Raw genomic sequence first — 22145 nt, forward strand, 5'->3', positions numbered from 1 at the left:
TAAATTTTAAATTTTATGTAGCTGATTGAGAGTCGTTTTTTATTGCTCAAAATGCCTTAATTTCACCGGCTCACAATGGTAAGTGATTTCAGAGGAGTAGAATTTTTGGGCTGCTGGAAGCCGGTCTATCGATAAGAGAAGTTTCTAGGAAGACCAACAGATCTTTACGTAGTATGTTGCAGTGTTAAAGAGCGTGGACTCGAGAAGACCAAGGACACTGTACAGGGGTTCTTGACGTCACAAAGAAACCACAGAGCCACAAAATCGCCGATTCAGACCTTTGGCTGTAGGAGACAGATTCGGTACTATTCGAACCATAGCAAATCAGTGGTTTGAAGAGCATGGAAGAATGGTTGTTATGTCTCTAAATACAACAGTTTGTATTTTTTTTTTTCATCGCCTCCATTGGGTGCTACCTCTCACAGCTGAACAACGGCGTAACCGTTTGTTCTGGTATAGCAAAAGAATTCTTTACCTAAAACGGAATCAGGTGGCCTTTAGTAACGAATCCCGCTTCTGTCTGGGAATGTGTGATGGTCGGTCAAGACTAAAAAGGCAACGTGGTGAAAGACGTGGCCCACAATTTGACAAAGAGCAGCGCATTCACCACACCGTGCAAGTTCTGGTATGGGGTGCTATTGCTTATAGTAGCGGATCACTACTACAAATTACTACAAAGGCAAAATGATAGTCTGACGCTATATTCAGGAAATAGTGAAGACTCATCTTATTCCATTCTTTCAAAATCCGATTTTTTAAGAAGACAGAGAATCATTAGCCTTTATGGATCAACATAAACTATTTACTTTGACCACCACGATCGCCTGATCTATCTTCAATTTAACATGGCTGGGACATGCCAGGTAGGCTCTTAGGTAGAAGTAGGTAGAAGAGAACAGAATATCGAGCACCTCATCAGGAAGTTACCCAGTCATGTCAAAGACTGTTTCAATAGCAGCTTTAAATATTAAAAAAATATAAATAACGGGCCGCAAATTTGTGGTAAAAAGTCAAGGCGATACCTGTCTGAAACCCTTTGTCACTACACATAGTAACATCATTGTTTCACCAATAATTATGGTAACATGGTAACATCATTTTCTTATGGTACCATCTTTTATTGAAGTTGGGCAGCGCTAAACAGCAAATATGATTCCAAACCAGTCAATCGCTTATGTTTTTAAACCATGAGTATTTAGGTCTTCCAATTTCTCTCTTCTCTTCATCTTCCCTTCAATAATTGAGTTTAAAAACTTTGCCCTATTGCTTCTTATTTGTCTGAAAAGGAGTGGGAAGAAGAACAATGTCTTGGCTTAGCAATATCAGAGCTTGAACGGGCATGAACGTTTAACAATAATTACCAAGAGCGGCAAAAATAGAGAAGATTGTGAGGAAGTGATTTCAAACCTCCAGTAATGGAGGCACCAGAAGAAGAAGACTGCTTCTTATAACATAGCCAAGGTAGGAAGCTAAAAAAAATGAAATATAGTATAAAAACTTCTTTCTTTGTAATTGGTGTAACTATTGAATTTATACTAAAAATTATTCAAATGGATTAATTAACATTGTAGCATTTGAAATTTATTGGAATCCCCTCGTATATGTGTTAATTGAAATCCCCTTATATATGCATTATAATAACGAAGAATTTTTTCAATGTTTCTTAGTTCGTATCCTTCAATTTAAAACCCAAATAATCTTTCGTTCTTTTTAGGTCGCCGCCGTCGATAATAAATCATTTTATTGTTTGTTTATGTCACAGGCGCAAATTTCTTCGATATTTCTTTGTTCAAACCGCCCGATATTGCGTTTTCAAATTAAGAATTTACGTCTTAATTTCCGTTGTGTCTTGTTTATGTGTCTTAAACCCAAAGTGTTTTGTTTATTCCAACTTATGCGATCAAATTTTTAAGATAATTTCGTCAATTTCGTTGGAGCCGCGGTGAAGAGCGGTGGTCTTCAGCGTTATGTCCAAATTTTACGTCAAATTTGAAATGTTCCTCGTTGTTCGTCTTTTTTTATGAAAAATATGTAAAATATAGTAGCAGTTTAATGGTACAGTTACAGTTTTAACCAAGTCCAGTTAAGTTTCCAAGGTTTGTTTTCCAGTGACCCATTTTCCTTTTTGTTCGTGTGTCAGAGATTCCCAGCCATTGTTGAGTTTTTAAGAAGTCCAGTTTACAGCGCAAGTGTAATTTTTTTGAAATCCAGGTAACTTTCAAGTTTTAAAGTAAAGACAGACATTTTTTAATAATAAGAATTTGCTTTCATAACAAAAAAGATTTGTAATAATTAATAAATTGTAAAATTTTAGGGTTTGACTTTAGCTGTCAATTTATTTGTTCAGTTTTTTTTTTATTTAATGTTAACTAACGACAGCTCGTTTTATTATTTTTGATTTTAGTTTGTTTTATTTTTAAAAAATTGTTAATCTCTGTGCGGTAAATTTTGTAAGTTTATAATAGTATCTCCAACTCCTGGAATTTGTAAACAGATGAAACATGTAAGTCTTTTTTGTATTTTTGTATTTTGCTACTATTGTTGTATTATTTTTTTACTGTCTATTTTGTAACTGTTTGTGGTGACACAAAAATAAATGTTAAATTTTGTTTCTTAACATTTTGTTTATTCTTTTTTAACTAACCCTGTTTTTTGAGTTTCCATTTGGAAAAGATATGTTTTTTATGTTTAATAATTATATCAATTATATCAAGTTACAACTAGTTGTTGTAATAGTTATAATTAGGCACCTTGAAGTGGCGCTCTATATAAATTACTAGAGGTGTTTCCTGTTTCTTTCTGTTTTGTTTGTCCCAAGAGATTTGTATAAGTACCCCTTTATTTCATTTTGTTGTAGTTGCCCCAATCCAACCCCCTTGTCTTTTACTTATCCACGACCCCAGCTCTCCTACCAAAACCTGAGTGCCGTTCGCATATGTTTCGATTATTTTGCTTGCCCTTCTCCACCCCCAGTAGTTTCTTCGCCCAATTTGCTACCTCTTGTATTAATGCCCCATGTGGTAGGCAAAATATTTCGTTACAACATTAAGACGTTTGTCTTATGAGAACATCATCAGTAATATTTAAACACGTACAAAAATCCACTTACTATTAGATATAAAAACCTTTTGTTTATATGTTGAAAGTTATAAATATCTAAAAAAATAATGACGTGATATCAAATATTCAAGGTTTTAACCACTAATAATACAGGTCTGATCACAGTTTCGTATTGTTACAAGAGTTCAGTAAGATTTATTCCAGGCCAATTTATTTCAGCCCAAAAAATAAAACCAATAGTCATCAGCAAAGAACTGACAGATGTAAAATAGAAATTAACGGAACCAGCATTAAACAGATTATGGAAATCGACTATGTATTGAGACGGTTACGCTGATGTAAAAGCAGAGGTAACAAACCAAATACAGAAAACCAATATAACAGGTGGATGTGTAAACAATACAATACAGAGGGACAAATATATTACGATGGAAACTAAGACAAGAATGTACAAAATAGCTATAAGACCAATAATGACATAAACGACAGAAACGAGATCTGATACATCCAAACCGCAAAGGATGTTACAGACAACAGAAATGCGAATACTAAGGAGAAACACGGGAAACACACTGGGGAATCGAAAAAGAAGTGACGAAATCAAAACAGCATGCAAAGTAGAAAAGATAGGCGAGTGGATACAGAATGGAAAGAGAGAACGGTACAATCCTATAAGCAGAATGACAGGCGATAGTCAAGATACCAAGAAACCAATATCCGTTGTGTATAAAAAGTATGGGTCGACCACGGAGTCGATGGAAAAATAATATAGTATGAAGGTACAATCTAAAGAAAACAGAAACAGGCAGAATTGCGTAATAAGATAGAAGAATAATTCTTTTTATTTTGGTTCTACTTATTTGGACTTTTATGTTATAAGCCATTTAATATATTCAGCTAAAATTAATTAGATATTTCCACTATTCGTTTGTGGTTATCATTCTTGACATCTTTTCCATAATTTCCTATCTTGATGATTGCTGTTTGCTTATCCAGCAACGCTACAATTTAAATCTTTTGCGAGACAGAGTTATCTTCGATTCCCTATCGAAAGAACTATGATTTTCAGTATTTAAAATAATAGTTCAAATGTATTTGATATCAAATATTTTTATAGTATAATCCTAGTAATATGTGTTATGTTCTTATATTATCTAGGTACTAGATCCACACTACTCTAAATATATTATTATTCATTCATTATCAATTAATTGATAGTTACAGATTAGAAATAACGAATTATACAATTTGTGTTACTAGGAATGTTTTTTATTATGGTTTTATATATTATCAATGATGTAAACACAAATATTACTAAATATCCTAATCTCTCGTGTGAAATTTTCAAACGACTTGGCAACAGAGCTTCGCGGCGCCAATCCAGTTTCATGAGCGCGACTTTATTGTGAGGACGTATACCAACGATCTAGTTACTTGGTTGCTCCTTGTATTGCTCCGGCGACTGCAATTGTTTAAAAAAATCTTTGACACTGACGTTGATGATAAACATACACGGTCATGAATAACTGCAGTGAATAAATCGGATTTTATCTGACGAGACTACGCAATAAAAATTGTGAATTTGTGTTTTTTATTTATTTTAGTAAAACTTGTTTATAGAGAAGTAGTTTTTTTCGTGGATTGTTTGTGTATTTGTGAATAGATTTATTAGATAAAGTTGTAGGAAGTTTGGATGTTAAGACAGTTTTTGTGGTGGTAATTTACTTAGTTTAAGGTAAGTGTAGGTTAAAACTACATACCTTGATTTATTTATTTTTAAATACTGCTTGAAAAATCAAGTAGTAATTGTATGCAAATATCTAGAAGATTTATCGTCACGTTTTTAGGTTAGTTATATGTTTCTAAATTAAATATATATTTTTAATATTGAGGATATATAATTTTAAATAATATATATATATATATATATATATATATATATATATATATATATATATATATATATATATATATATATATAATGTTTCATGTTCATTTTTTTTACCTGCATCATTCAGTAAGCTAAAGACTGGTAACTTCATTTTGTACTTTTAAATACTATATTTTAATCTTAAATAATTCAATAATGTTACCTAAAGTCAATATTAAAATTTAACTCATTATAAATAAATTGTTGGAATCATGATCTTTCTAGTTCTCTAGTTCTCTACATATCAAATTTTTAATGTTTTTTTACTTAAGTTTTTATAATAACTTTTTTATATACATCTATGATTATCACATGTTCTTTTGCTGTGCTAATTCTGTTAATTTGTAAACTATACCTAGTTTCAATAAATTGTTTATAGAACTTTATCTCTAAATGTCCAGTATCGTAAGCTTTTTTCACACTTTTTCACACTTTTAATATCATTGACTGCTACATGTCTTTGTAAGATGAACTGATGATGCTTTCTGAGCAGAAAGCGAAACGTCTTCAATAAATAGATGAAGTAGCCACCTTCTTTCTCTTTTATTTCTCCACTTTGACCGAAAAACCCACCACTCTTCGAGTGTTCCTTAGTTTAATATACAGGGTGAGTCATGAGGAACTTTACATACTTCTACCATATGTAGAGTCCCTCAGGGAGCATATCATGTGGCCACTAAAAAATGTCAACTCCTCTTCTTTATTAATTAACAGGGTGATTTGTGTAATTGACCATTTATTTCATTTTACTGTAGTGTTTATACGGCTCATTTGATTTTTTTAATTTTTGCATGATACAGTACACTACTATCAAGCATTCGACTGGTATTAGCTAAACTAAAAAATTCCAGGACTGGCTTTGGAAAAATTAATTTAGGGATTCGTATTAAATATTACACCCTGTATAAATTTTTTTTAAAATGCAATAAGTGATTTTCAAACTACATAAATAGCCAATAAAAACAACATACGCGACAATGTTGTCGCACTTTTATTAAATTTTTAGTGAACGATCAAATCTTACCAAAAATAGAACAACCATAATGAAGTATCAAATTATAAGGTATTAATTTAAACAAATGTTATAAATTTCAAACATTTTAATTAAAATGAGTTCCTACAACATAATCTAATACGTAGAAAATTAACATCTTTACTGTCACTTTGTATTATCTCTACGATAGAATCAATTGTTTTTCAATTTTAAATTTTTACTCATAGATCGTATTGGGGCATTATTTTCGATAAATAATAAATTAAATTGATTAAAAAGTCAAACCTCTTGTATGTGTTAGTTTTTGTTGATTGTAAATGATTAAAATTTTATGTCAAATAATAATACATTGCATCAACTGTACTAAATAAAAATAAATCTAAAAAAGTTTAAAATGAAGGTTGGCGTTGACCGTTTGACGTTTCTTGATATTTTATACCCATTGTCATTATTGTCATTATCAATTGTTATTTATGTGTACAAGAATACATATTTCTTCTGTCATATCTACGTTAAGTACATTGTGTTAGTTTTGGTAGAGCTTTTGTTACTTTCGTTCAAAATGCCACATCAGTTTTCGACCACAGAATATGCAGACATAACATTTGTTTATGGATTCTGTAATGGGAATGGTAGGGCTGCTAGTAGAGAATATCACAGGAGATTTCCTAATCGTCGAACTCCCAGTCATCCAACATTTGGGTCATTTTTAATTATTTGCGAGAAAATGGCACTTTTCCTAGTGGAACAACAGAGCGACATGTAGATGAAGCGCAGGAAGATGACATTATGGACGCCGTTACTATGAACCCTACAATACGCACTAGACAAGTAAGTCGAGAACTCAATGTTACTCAATCAAAAGTAAGTAGAGTCTTACAAAAAAATAATCTATACCCATATCACTTTCAAATGGTTCAGCGACTACATGCTGGAGATGAGATCGATAGGTTGGAATTTTGTAGATGGATTAACAATAATCGACCAACGCTATACAGGACACTATTTACAGATGAAGCCCAATTTACCAGAGACGGGATAAATAATTCACGAAATTCACATGTGTGGGCAGAAGAAAATCCCCATGCTGTTCGAGAACGTCGTTCTCAGTTAAGGTTTTCGGTTAACGTGTGGATTGGTGTCATAAATAACCAATTAGTAGGTCCTCACTTTTTTGATGGTCCTTTAACAGGGCCGGTCTATTTGAACTTTCTACAAAATATTTTGCCGAATTTGCTTGCCAACGCGAACGTTGTTATCCGAGGGATTTATTTTCAGCATGATGGGGCACCCCCACACTTTTTACTGGCAGTGAGACATCATCCCAATAATGTTTATGGCAATAGGTGGATAGGACGTGCAGGTCCTATTTCGTGGCCTTCAAGATCCCCTGATTTCAATCCCGTTGATTACCATATTTGGGGACGATTGAAACAACTAGTTTACGCAGTGAATATTAATAACCGACAACAATTAATTGATAGAATTATACATTGTTGTAATACTATTAGAAACGATCCCCAGAGTATCCGTAATTCAATACGTCAAATTCGGCAACAAAAATGTGTACAGGCTGCAGGGTTCCATTTCGAAAATCTATTTTGAATTATTTTTATTTTGTTACCATTATTGTATCTTTTCCAGTTCTAATTTATGTGTTTATCGTAACTATGTACATATTTTTAGTTTTTTTTTTTTAAATTGTTCTTCGTTATTGTTAGTAGTTACTGTTTTTTGTTGTGCAGTGACTCAGTTTATCATTTCAATTAAAATGTTTGAAATTTATAACATTTGTTTAAATTAATTACCTTATGATTTGATACTTCATTATGGTTGTCCTATTTTTGGTAAGATTTGATCGTTCACTAAAAATTTAATAAAAGTGCGACAACATTGTCGCATATGTCGTTTTCATTGGCTATTTATGTAGTTTGAAAATCACTTATTGCATTTTAAAAAAAATATATACAGGGTGTAATATTTAATACGAATCCCTAAATTAATTTTTCCAAAGCCAGTCCTGGAATTTTTTAGTTTAGCTAATACCAGTCGAATGCTTGATAGTAGTGTACTGTATCATGCAAAAATTAAAAAAATCAAATGAGCCGTATAAACACTACAGTAAAATGAAATAAATGGTCAATTACACAAATCACCCTGTTAATTAATAAAGAAGAGGAGTTGACATTTTTTAGTGGCCACATCATATGCTCCCTGAGGGACTCTACATATGGTAGAAGTATGTAAAGTTCCTCATAACTCACCCTGTATATATACACGATAAAAAGGTTAATGCCAGTAACTAGTACCAGCTAAGGTAAAGAATAAAAAAATAGGAAAAACAGGTAGAAGGTAAAGACAGCATCAGTATAGTGACGAAATACCGTCATCAGTACGGTGCGACCAAGTTTAAATAGGAAAAATTGACTTAAAAGGTTCAAAGTAAAGGAGCAATGCAACCAATTTGTGATAGTAATGTCAGAAGACCTCGAGATCTCAGAGCTACAAGGAGCTATATCTAATACATTCACGGAGAGCTACAGCTATCTGGGAGAAGCCAATAACAATATTGTTGTCGTTCCTTTTATAATTTATCCTTAGTGTTTGTCTTCACCTTAGTTTATATAAATATACCTTTATGGAGTTTCTTGAACCATAGTATATTTAATATAAAATTAGTATTTCTTGGGTTTAGGTTTAATAAGTAACATTAAAGTTGGAACCAAATTTTATTGTCCATTGTAATCAACGTTTCGGCAGGAACCCCTGCCTTTGTCAAGATTCTAAAATGTATTCTAAGATTAGGAACAAAAAGTTATTGTAAAATATATAAAAAAAACTTACCAAAACGTAAAACGGGACACTGACATTAATGAACTGACAAAAATAAAAATTGATATTTGATATCTCATGGTTTACTGTCATTAGTATATAATTATGTTTATATGGGCGTATCGTTGATGTTTTCGAAAAAGGTAAAGTGGAGATATGTTATGACTTAAAAGTTTTTAATGGTGTCATATTTATTATTATTTAAATCAGATTGAAATATATTTTACTTAGGTTCTGTGTATCTTTTTTGTCATTGATTGCGTTGGTATTTCTTTTTATTTCTTTTAATTCGTATATCTCCCTCTTCTTTTTCTTTTGTTCGGTTTTTAAAATTTTGATGTTTTCGAAGTCAAATTTACCACTGACATCATTAAAAAGAAGTGGAATGACGTAAAAGAGTACACTAACATCCCATTGCAAGAATTCCAATCATCTCTAGAGCTAACATTAAACTCAACATACTTTTTATATAAGGACGAAATATACCAACAAATGGATGGATGTGCAATGGGTGCAAGTATTTCTAGTTTCATTGATCAACTGGTTCTGGAAGATTTAGAAGAATCTATCACGAGTCATTTAGATTTTAATGTACCATTCTTCTACCGCTATATCGATGACTGTATCTGTGCTATCCCAACAAATAAAATAAACGAAATTTTAGATAATTTTAACAGTTCCCATCCAAATTTAAAGTTATAGCAATTGAAAAAAATAATAAAACAAATTTTCTGGATATCACCTTCCATGGCAAGTTAAAATCATGTGGTTTACAAAAGAAACATGGTCTTCACGATATCTCAACTATAAATCTCCTCATCCATTCTCCCATAAGAAGTCTGTAATTATAAGTCTTGCTGATAAATATATAAAACTAACAGATCCAGAATACAAACTAACTGCAATAAAAAAAGCAATAAATGCCCTTCTAAATAATTCAAATCCCGAACATACAATCGAAACTATTTTCAAATCAAGACTTAAACATTTTTACGACAATACAAATAGCAATAATCCCAACAGGATCAAGACTACGTATACAACCCTTCCATATATAAAAGGTTTATCAGAACAACTAAAAAATCTTTTAGCCAAAACAAAAAAAGACAATGGCTCACAAAGGCAAAAACACGAACTGCAAAACTCAAAAAATCACATGTTGTTTGCGGGATACCATGTATTAACTGTGAAGGTGTCTATATCGGGCACACCAATCAACGGCTTTAATCCAGAATTCATATAAAAATAATTATATACCAATGACAGCAAACCATGAGATATCATATATCAATGTTTACTTCTGTCAGTTCATTAATGTCAGTGTCCCGTTTTACGATTTGGTAAGTTTTATATATATTTTACAATAACTTTTTGTTTCTAATCTTGTACACTTTAGAATCTTGACAAAGGCAAGGGTTTCCTGCCGAAACGGTTGATTTCAATGGACAATAAAATCTAGTTCTAGTAAATGGCTGATAATTAACGATATTCTACTGCAACAGGTTCAAAATAAATTTTAAACTAACATTTTTTTTACCAATAAACAAATTTTTAAAAAATGTCAAAATTTCCAGCTTAAAAAAGGTGTCTTAATATGAGACCATGTGGTATCCTAATATGAGATACCACATTATACAGGCTATAAAGGCAATATAAATTATTTTAACGCATTGTCCAGGAAATAAACTGTATTAATACATGAGCAAATATACAGTAAACATTAAAACACGTTAGCAAAAAATTAATAACACAATAAAACTTTGATTATTATTACATTTTAGCGATTTTCAGCAAACAATTACTTTTTTTTTTATTTATAACAGAAATTGTTCGCACTGCTTGTACAGGAAGCTGTCATTTGGCTCACAATCCTTATGAACCCATCGGCAACATCTTCTGCATTGTCTTCATTGCTCCCGCATTTTATCAGAAGAATGTAAACATCCACAAAAAAAAGCATTCTACATCAATATCGTCCATATCGTCGCTACTGTCGTGGAGAGAAATCTTCTTCATCACTCGTTTCACTAACATAATATTTTCCTTTGGTTTGGTTTGATTTAGGTTTCACTCCAAGTGAAATTCTTAACTCTTTTACCCATCGCTCTACCTGAAACATTTTTCTCTGTGTTCATTTTCACATTTCTTTGAGTATTTTTCTTTTTTTTCAGCGTTCTTAGGATTTCGGCTTGCATTAGATTGCATTATTGTGAACAACTCTTTCTTTACTTCAGATGCTGATTTTTTAGCAAAATTCTCATTTCGTTTTGCTTTGTAGGGTGTGGATGTGATTAAATTCGCTTTTTGAGTTCTGTCTAGCTTAGAGGGGTCCTCGGAGGTAGTCGTGGAAGCGGAACTATGTCTTCTAGTCTGACGATACCTTGCCCAGAACCGCTACAGGATGGTTGTGATTGTCCTTGGGATGCGCCATCTTCTGGAAGTAGATTTGCAGAGTCCGGGATGTGAATAGGGAAGTCCTGGTCACTAAAATATGTTTATTCAGTGGGTATAATCCTGTCTTGTTGAAACTGTTGAGAGGTGTTCAGTGTGGAAGCTCTGTTGTAGGCGATTCCGATTAACTCTCCGACCTTTAATTTTGTCACAACCTTCCTCTTCTCCTTTTTGTGCCAGCTTCAGTATTTATTAATGCTTTAGGGACTCTTCCTTCCTGCATTCTAGCTACGTGTCCGACGAGCCATTTCACCCTTTGAACTTTCGCATTGTTTGAAATTTTTTGTTCTTCATATATTTGCATTATTTCATTATTTGTTCTTCTTCTCCAGTTATGCCCATCTTTTATACCCTCATATATTCTCTGAGTATCTTTCGCTATCATCTATCTAGCTTTAGTTCTATGGGATTGCTTAAGATCCAGGTGTCGCTAGCATAAAGCACCGTGGTCTCCTCTGGATATTTTCTTTGAGATCTCAGCACCTTATACAGAGTTTCAGCATTTTTACTACCTTTAACCATTCTTTTTTCGATTTCTTGAGTCTCTTCATTTCTATTTGTTAACGTTATTCCTAAATAATTGAATTATCCAACTATCTTAAAATTGAAGACACAAATGCATAAAAGATCTATGTAACCTAAACAACTTTTCAAGTAAAATGAATTCAAAGTTTTTTAATTAGAACTTTTTTATTAATAAGCCTAGAATGATACAATTTTGAAGAAACTTAGACCTTAAAGTACACTTTTTAGTAATGATAATTTAACAATAATAATTCACAACTAAAGAAAAATATTTAATTATAAATGTACATAAATCCTTTATTTTTAAGTAACTTAGGCAAACATTTTTAATTCAAAATGCATAAAGGATACAAGAAACAATAAAACGATGTAAAACCAAATGTTATTTCTAATTCGTTCTTCTTTTTTTTATTTTTTTATTTATTTCATTTTCGATTTCTGCGCCTTCTTTATTTTCCCATAGACGAGTATAAAAATGTCTATAAGTTTCCTCTATAAAACAAAGTTGTTGTTTTAAATTATTAATTTTTTCAACGGACATAGTATTCGTTTTGTTTGGTATAACTTCTAATACAAAACCTTCTCCTGAATTCGCCCTTACATTTTTTATTATATCCACTTTTAAGAACGGCGTGTTTGGGTCTAAGGAGTTTTTGTAGTAATATTCACCGTAGCTATCCACACGTATCCATTTGATATCATCTCTAAAATTTATTTTATCTCCACAGCAATTCTTTTTTCTATTTAATAAGTGTAATTTATTTTCTATGTCTGCTATATTTTTAAAATGGTCGGTCATATTTATAATAACAGAACTTTTTTTACTTGATTCTCTTATAATATCTCTATATTGATCTGCGGCATATATGGTCTCAACTTTTCGTAATTTCTTTTCAATTATTCCAAAATCTCTATCAGAATCTAAAAAGGAATGCCCTACTTCTGGAAATTTATGGTCTATTATCTTCACGTATCCCTTTAAAATTAAGTACTGATATAGGCATATTAGGTTAAAATTTTTGTTCTGCCCTGCACACGTGTCAGACCATATGAGAAAATGGTTTATTTCTTTCTTTCTGCTTGTTAAAAGTTGAACAAATGTGTGCAAGCTACTGCCAACTTCAAGACTGCCCTTCGTTGCTACATCTTCGGTCCAATTAAAAAAGTAGGCTTTATCACCCTCTGACGTTATTGAGTGGATTCCAAAATTATAGAACCACATCTGCCTCAAATAAAATACCTTAGAAGTAGTAAGGCGTGGTAAAGGCATGGTCTGTTGTAGGTCCATGGTTAAATAGCATATTTCTTTATTATTATGTGCCCGTTCTCTATCGACTTTTTGTTGCTCAAAAGCAAATTTAAATTTTTGTTTGTGGATCTCATCCCCTAAATTGGCATCGCACATACTGCATGTATCACTTTTGGGCTGGCCAAAAGACAAATTAAATTCTGATGAGAAAATGTGCGTATAAAAACTTTTTGAAACCAAAAACCGTTTGTCCATCTTAGTTTCTTGAACATATTCTTGATACAATTCATGCAGTTTTGTTATATTTAACAAGGGAGACAAATACATTTTATTGGCATTTTTGTTTCGCGAATAGTGTGACTGTTCTGCAGGAAAAGAAAGAATGTGTCCTTTTACAGCATCAACCACATCTTTTTCTATTTTATTTGGTCTAGCATTATGATGCCCCCTTTTATCTGGTGAAGGAGCTGTAGTCCCTGATTTTAATTGATTCTGAATGAGTTGCACCTTTTTATTTGATATTTGGTAAAGGGAGATAAAGGCAGTCTTACAGACAGTTTTGATACGTGTCTGACACGTTATTGTGTAACCAAATGTATATGATTAATTTTTACTAATGTTTTTTCTATGGCGATTAACTGGCATAATCGAAACAGATTTAAAAAGTAATGAGTTTTTTGCATTTTGATCTAATGCGTAAAACTTACGAAATATTGTTTCCCTATCAAACTTGTTAAATTGCTCATCACATTTCTTTTTGCAGTTTTCTTTTTTGCACAAAGATCCTAATTCGGGACTTTTGCTTGGCATCTCTTTTTTACTTTTTAATGACATGTATGTCTCACCTCTCTGTCTCGCTAAGGCAGTCTTATTCTTCTTCCATGTTTCAGGACAGCGTTTTCTTATTCTTAATTTTTTTTCTGGCAAATTGAATACCGTTCTCTTAACATTATGTCTAGATATAAAAAGACTTTCCTTCCTGTCCAATAGATTTTCAGTATTTTCATGTTGAGTTATAAGTAAAACTGAATCTTCTGCTATGACATGTGGTACTGATACGGGATGACTTTCATCCTCACAATGAGAATCTTCAAAACTTTCGCTCGAATCAGTACTATCTGGATTGTAGTCGTCTGAAGTATATTCTGGAGAAATTACTTCATCTTCAGATATAGAATCTACAATTTAAAATTTTGTTTAAACATATAGGGTAGGTAGGTTACTTTATAATTTTTATCTGTAGACCAAAACCTTTAAACAATTTAATTTTAGAATGAATATTTACCGTTTAATGTATCTTGCAACTCCGGTGAAGATATCTGCTTTTCATGCAGGATTTTCTCGATTCTTGGTGGAGTTTTATCTTGTTCAGGTAAAGTTTCGGCAATATCTACTACAATAAAGTTATGCTTAATCTCTTTTTATCTGATCAAGTTGTTCTACAATGTTTAAATAATAAAAACATTGCTCAAAACAAGTTTTATGCAGGTATTTTGTTACCGTTCCGGTAAACTCTTAACCTCAAATTAATATTAAGAAGCATATTTTAGTAAAAAACAAGATTTATTATTAATTCAACATACCTTCATACTGTTTTTGTCCCAGATTAAGTAAAAGTCTACTTCTTGCTGACATTTTCGCAACTTATTTCACTATTTTCACTATAAAAGTACACAGTACGATTTTAGATGTAAAGAACAACATAACCTAACTTTAGGGATCTATGTAACATGACATGACAACAGCAATCCGTTTGGTCAGACATAAAAGATCTATGTACAATATTGAGCACATGGATCTTTTATGCACTTTTGTAATAAAATACTGCTTGGTACATAGATCCTTTATCCCCTAAATAAATCGTTGCTAAACGTTCTTAAGCCAAATAAATCTTATGAAGCAAATTTAGGGGTTAAAACAGACCTACTGAGCCTAAAAACTGATTTTTTTAAAAAATGTTACATAGATCCTTTATGCACTTGTGTCTTCAATTATATTCCTTGTCTGGGGCAGATACTTTCCAAAACTGTCCTAAATGTTTATTATTTCCTCTCATGTCCATATATTTTATTTTCTCTTCATTTATGTCCAATTCATACTCCCTGGCTGTTCTCTCGAGTCTTTTAAAAATTTCTTTTAGTTCTGTTGATCTTCTTCTTATTAGGAACTTACACTATTCTCTGATATTTGTTTCAACCTTTAAATAAAATAATAAACAATTGAAATTGCAACTCGAAAGTAATGATTTTTTTGAGATTAGATATAACGGCTAAATGTCAACTCGGTTCATTTATTTGTGAAATGCGCGTGCCCATATTCTTCAGCAGTGAATGAGCTATGACGTACGAATATCTTACCATACATAAAACATGTTATCGTAAATGCACAGAATAATAGGAAGTGCAATTCGCTATGTTGTACTTCTGCATTAGTATGCAAAGGGTTAATGTTTTTAATTATTTGCTCATATTTCAAACGTCCATTAATTGAATGGGTTCTATTGTGCTAATAGCAGTGAATAATGAACATTTTCCTTTGTTTTGATTTTAATATCGTTTAATAGTTTGATATGTATTTGTGGTCAAAGGCGATTACAGATGTTGGTTTTTACGGGGATTTATTATCTAAATCAAGTGGTTTAGTATAAATATATGTAATAATAAAATTATTAGTATCGATCATAATCTATTTTTTACAGCGGTTTTCGAATAAATACAAAAAATGTATTATAATGATTAATCATTGTGTTTATTTTATTAGACCTATTGTTTGTTAATTTTTCGTTAATGTTTTCCAACAACATAAAATAGTTACTTGCATATATATATATATATATATATATATATATATATATATATATATATATATTATATATATATATATATATATATATATATATATATATATATATATATATATATATATATATATATATAACAACACAGTTTATTAGGGTTGCAGTCAGAAAATTGGCCGGGATGTTAATGAAACACTCTTTTGACTTTTTGTCTAGCTTTCGAAATGGTTTTATTCCTTTTTCAAGACACTGTAATAAGAAGAATATATAAATATTTATAAATTATTAGTCCGGTAAAATAAGGATGCAACCTCGGAATGAATGATAATAAGCTGAAAATTTGCATACGTCTTTATTTTGATGGTATAAAACTTACCTCAAAAGTCTCATTATAATCACGTGTCCGCAACTTAAGATATTTAAGGTCACAGGTCACGAAAATGAGTTTTCTGCAAATATCTCGTTTTCCTTACACTTTATGACATTTAAGGTGGTAAGAAAAATTGTAGAATGGAAAATTCTCTTCAATTTTTGTCTTAAGTACTTTTATGTACCTTCAACCCTTCTTAAGATAGAGCGCAAAGAGTGGGGGACCGCTTACCTGTGTATACGGTAACGTGAAGTCAGCCAGTAGGATTCAATAAATAATAAGTTATATAGTTAATTATTCACTTAAAATACTATTATTATCATTAAATTTTTATTATTTATTATTTAATAAACTATATTTATAGATATTAATTATGAAATATATATTTTTTATATAATATTTATTTTATTTTTAACAAACATACAATATTAAATGAAATATTTCAAATGAACTTTAATGATATTTTTAACAGCTGTATATACGATAAATTAAGATCAAGTGCAGAATTCAACAATAATCATTTTTATATTTAATTAAATACTGAAAAAATCATATTTATTATTTTTTTAAATTATATATTTATTTATTAAACCAATAATCGATTTATTAAAGTTACAAATATAATATATATTCTTTTATTATGTATGGTTAATATTTTTGTATTAATTTTCTTCTTTATCGTCTTCTTCTTCTTCTTCCTCTGGCTGCTCAATATCGGATTCATCATCATCATTCTCGTTTATTAAAGTGTCAGAATAAAAATATTCAAGAATATCAGGTGCATATTCACTTTCTTCATTGAAATCATCTGAAGTTAATGAAGCGTTTAGACATGATTGTCCATTACACTGCCCACGAATTAAAGTACATTGCAATCCTGATTTCCTGCATCCGCAATTAGAACCACAACCTTTCTTGCAATTGCAAAATATTTTATTCAGCAGTTCTTCTGGTGCTGGCGGTAATAATGTTGTTATTGGTTCCAGAAATTTATTTTGCATTACCCAGCCGAATTCTTGGGGTTCTAAATCATTTCCCAACCAAATTTGGGTCTGATAATAGATACGAATGATATGCTGACGAGCTGCTGCACTTGAAGGTGGAAGACTTAATAATTGCACTGGTTTGTTGAGTCTTGTTGATTTAATGAACTGGGTATATCGAAAAGAGTCTATATCGTCTTCTGATGTTGGAGCATTATACGCTGCTAAGAAAATACGTACTCCATTTTCAAATAATTCTTGTACAGAGCAATTTTTTTGTTGAAATAGTTGAGGTGACTGATGTAAATGGTGATTTTTTTCAAAGAAATACTAACGCAGAGAAATAGCTCTACCCTACCATTCCCATCATCAAGTGAAATATCCCTCCACCGCTATTGTGCGTATATACATAGAAGTCCCAAACTCATTCGCCACGGTGTGTAGAAAGTCATATTAAAAAAAAAACCGGTTAGGTCATATATAACAAAGGAGCATCTGCTACAGCTTCGCAGAAACAGCAACCGCCGTACAAGAGATTTGTATGTCGAGATATAATATTCGTAGTAATATGGACGAAAAATATTTTATTTAATATTGTATGTTTGTTAAAAATAAAATAAATATTATATAAAAAATATATATTTTATAATTAATATCTATTGTCCATTCTACAATTTTTCTTACCACCTTAAATGTCATAAAGTGTAAGGGAAACGAGATATTTGCAGAAAACTCATTTTCGTGACTTTTGACCTTTAATATCTTAAGTCGCGGACACGTGATTATATGAGACTTTTGAGGTAAGTTTTATACCATCAAAATAAACACGTATGCAAATTTTCAGCTTATTATCTTTCATTCCGAGGTTTGCCCCCTTTTTTGCCTTATTTTATTGGATTATATCATAATTTTTCAGTGCAACTTACTTTTTTTAGGTTTGTTTTTGAGAAATACTAAGGCCCATCTTGGGTGATTTACTTTTTAATTTTTAAACTTGTCTTAATGTTATGCAACATGTTATGCATGCAAGTGTAATTTATGTACAGGTAACTATTTATGTTATTTTGGATGTTTTTCTAGTAAGTAACAATAAATGTTGCTCAGTTTATCTATGTCAGACTTTTTTTTGATGCATGATGTACTAGATTTTATGGAACATATCATCATCATCATCATCTTGGTGCTACAGCCCTTAGAGGACCTCGACCTTCTCAAGCTTTCTACGCCATTCTATTCTGTTCCTCGCTTGCATTTTCCAGTTGCCGACTCCGATCTTCTTGGCATCTTTGGTGTTACCCCGTCCATCCACCTTAGCATTGGTCTACCCGGTCTTCTCATTCCCACGGGTTGCGCTGTTAAAATCTTGTTTATCATGTTTGACTCAGGGGCCCGGGCTACATGTCCTGCCCACTGCAGGCGGTTTAGCTTAATTATAGTGGTAATATCTTTACCACCAAACGTATGCTTGTAGATATTCTGCAGTTCAAAGTTATATCTACGCCTCCATATTCCGTTCTCACAGACCGCTCCAAATATCTTGCGTAGCACCTTTCTTTCAAAAATGGATAGAGCGGATTCATCTGTTTTCGTTAGCGTCTATGCCTCTGATCCATATGTGAGAACGGGGACTATCAGTGTTCTATACAGCCTTATACGAGTTTTTTGAGACAGACGTGTGTTAGCTAAGTACTTTGATAGACCATGATAATACCTGTTTGCAATTATTATTCGCCTTTTTATTTCCTCAGATGTGTTATTATTGGGGTTAACCGATGTCCCTAGATATATGAACTCTTTGACTGCTTCGAAGTTTTGGTCATTGATGATTAAATTTGTGTCAACATTTCCAGCTCTTGTGTTTGTGTTAGTCGCAATGAATTTGGTTTTATTTCGATTTATCTGTAACCCCATTCGTTCTGCTGCTGCTACTAGCTCGGTTAGGATTTCCGCAGTTCTCGCCCTAGTTCTTGTTATAATGTCCACGTCGTCTGCATATGCTGGAATTTGGACTGATCTATTAAATATTGTTCCCCTATTCCCCTGTTCCCCGATATATATATATATATATATATATATATATATATATACGGGTGTCCAGAAACTCTCCTGACAAACGAAAACCGCAGATTCCTCAGATAATTTTAAGACGATTTATTTAACCCTATTCACCTAGTCCGAAAATGCTTCCTAAGGAAGCTAGAGCTCTTTGAAGATGGCACCTTGTAAGTAGTTTTTATTTAATATCTTCAGAACGCTTCTATTTAGCAAAATAATAACACACGATTATTTATCCTCCAGAGTTGAATCGATTCCATTAATTGCAAATTTCTAGTACCGTTCATAGGCATCCATTTTGGGTAGGTCAACGGTCTTTTTTCTGGTGGTTTTCCAAACATAGAATAGTGTTATTTTGCATAGCTATAAGCAATAAAAGATTTTTCGTGGGGATCTCAAATAATTCTTCAGAGTGTAGATACAGATAGTTTTGTTCTTGTTGTGCATTTTTAAAATTAGTTCAAATCACACGATTGCCAAGGAATATTTTTTGACATTCGTAAGCAGAACCCAAGAACCTTAGTCTGTCACGTTGCAGCTGAAAGTGTTTCACCAAAAATTTATGAAATATTACCAGTAAATTCATTCCCATTGGTTCACTTTTCTGGTTTCAAGGTTTTTGTCCGATATCTCGATTTTTTTCGGAGGGAGTTTTTCGCTAAGTGATATTGGGGCAGTTTTTGAGCATTGGATAATATTCCAATTAACAGTAATTAATTAGCAATGCAATATGCCGCCAAGATGGGCCCTGTAGCCCTTTTCCTTACCGAGATATAGCTATGGCTACGGAGTTTTACCATAAAGTTAGCATAAACATTGTTTCTCAAAAACGGTTGCTGCAATAAATTGTTTCTTGGCGTAAAACTTCAGCAATAAATTAGCAATTAATTCCTAACCATTCCCTTTACTGGTTTTAACGTTCTTCTTCGATATCTCAAATTTCCCGTGGGTAACTTTTTCACTATGTGATGACGGGGTAGTTTTTGTGGGTTGGTCAAGGTATCTATAAACAGCAATTGATTAACAATAAAATATGCCGCCAAGATGGATCCTCACCTTTTCCTTGCCGAGATATAGTCATGGCTATGCTAGTTTTACCGTTAAGTTATCATAACCATTGTTTTTCTCGGAAACGGCTACAGCGATACATTTTTTTTATCCTTAATAAATTATAAAGCAATAAATTAGCAATAAACTATAGTCTTATTCTGAAGTCGGCATTATAAAATGAATATGCTATCTTTATCGACATATAAATGAGCAGAGTCTTCTCACGGCACCGTCTCCTTTCGAAGGTTGGCGATCCAAATGGTAATTGTAGTTTTGGAAACTGCTGCGCGAAATATTTCTGCGGATGAGCGGCCGAACCATCTCCTCAGGTCTTTCAGCCACGAGTTCTGGCGTCTTCCTACTGATATTTTGCCCTGTACTTTTTCTTCCAGTATAACTTGAAGTAATTCATATCTTTCGCCTCTCAACACATGACCCAAGTATTGCATTTTCCTCTCTTTGATTATTCTTAGTAATTCTTTTTGTTTACACATGCGACGAAGTACCTCTACATTAGTAACTCTTTGTACCCATGGAATTCTCAACATTTGTCTGTATATATACATATCAAAGGCATCTATTCTTTTTTCTATTTCAGAGTCCATTTTCCAACTTTCACAGCCATACAATAAGACATAAAAACGGAACATCTGATCTTTCGGATTCTAAGCTGCAGACTAAGGTCTGATCTTGTAAAAAATGTTTTCATGCTCATGAATGCTTTCCTTGCTTCTTCGATTCTTGATAGGATTTCTTTTTTTTTTTGGATTATACTGACTATTGATATTTGCTCCCAAATATTTTATGGAATTTACCTGTTCTATTATTTGACCCTTGGCATACACATGTACGTTTATTGGCGTCTTTGAAAATACCAAAGTTTTAGCAGAGTCATAAAAAGGGATAATAATAAAAATGGCAATATTAGGGATGAGTCTAGAAGTGGCGTCAATTCCTTTAAAAAAAGACGTCCTAAACGTTTTGTAGAGATTTTATGTTCTGGAAGGAGTATGAGTGGGAGACACGTTGGGAGATGCTTAGGCAAGACATGTCGGTAATTTTGATTTTACTGTGATTGTGGTGATTGATTTTAGTATAAGTCAAGATAAAAGCTTATCTAGAACTATAATAAGAGAAGTCGAACCAGCATATAATAACAAAGATAATAATGACAACAGGCTTTTCCCAATAAATTTATTAGTGCTACTTATCCTGTATCAATAAATTTCCTTCTGCTTCTGTCATCTAGTCTAAAAATCTTACTGTATATTTGTCGATTTTGTATCATCGTAGATTTTATTCCCCTTAGCGGTTTAGTAGGAACCTATTTAGTTAGGTGTGAAGTTTTCCTCTTCCATATATAACATGAGGGTTAATGGTAATTATTGTGATCAAAATTCTGAATTTGATATTCATTTGTTGTATGAAAAAACCATTCATAATCCGAGAAAGAGTACGAATACCTTCTGATTTAAAAAACCTTAATAATATTTTCTGTAAATTCAATAACTTCTTGTTTTCTTATAGTTTTTTCTGCTTTGGATTGCATTTTCTACCAGCCTTTCATCGTATTTTTTATATCTTCCTTAATACTTTTCTTTATTGTCTTACAAAGTTCTGTGTATTGTTTTCTCTGTACTTTGCTAATTACTTTCATTTTTCTTCCTTGTCTTAGCATTGTTTTTGTTTTATCAGCCAGTTTACTATACTATGTTCATTTTGTTGTTCCGGGCCTCCGATTTCTTTGATAGTATAGGATGATTTCTATTAATTAAGAGCTGTCGATTTGGTCACGTAATCTTTCATCAATTGTCCTTTGGTAATGATCTGTATTTTCTTAGAAATTGTT

General features: G+C 32.1%; 1 protein-coding gene across 1 annotated transcript in view; it reads left to right on the forward strand.

The window, feature by feature from the left end:
- The first annotated feature begins 4461 nt into the window (after positions 1–4461).
- The window catches only part of Pde9 (phosphodiesterase 9), a 1302013-nt gene continuing 1284329 nt past the window's right edge, over positions 4462–22145 (forward strand). Inside the window, exon 1 of the mRNA XM_072540799.1 lies at positions 4462–4795. The gene's annotated coding sequence lies outside the window, so the exon portion shown is untranslated. The remainder of the gene's footprint in view (positions 4796–22145) is intronic.

This window comes from Diabrotica undecimpunctata, chromosome 8 (assembly GCF_040954645.1).
Source record: "Diabrotica undecimpunctata isolate CICGRU chromosome 8, icDiaUnde3, whole genome shotgun sequence".
NCBI lineage: Eukaryota > Metazoa > Arthropoda > Insecta > Coleoptera > Chrysomelidae > Diabrotica > Diabrotica undecimpunctata.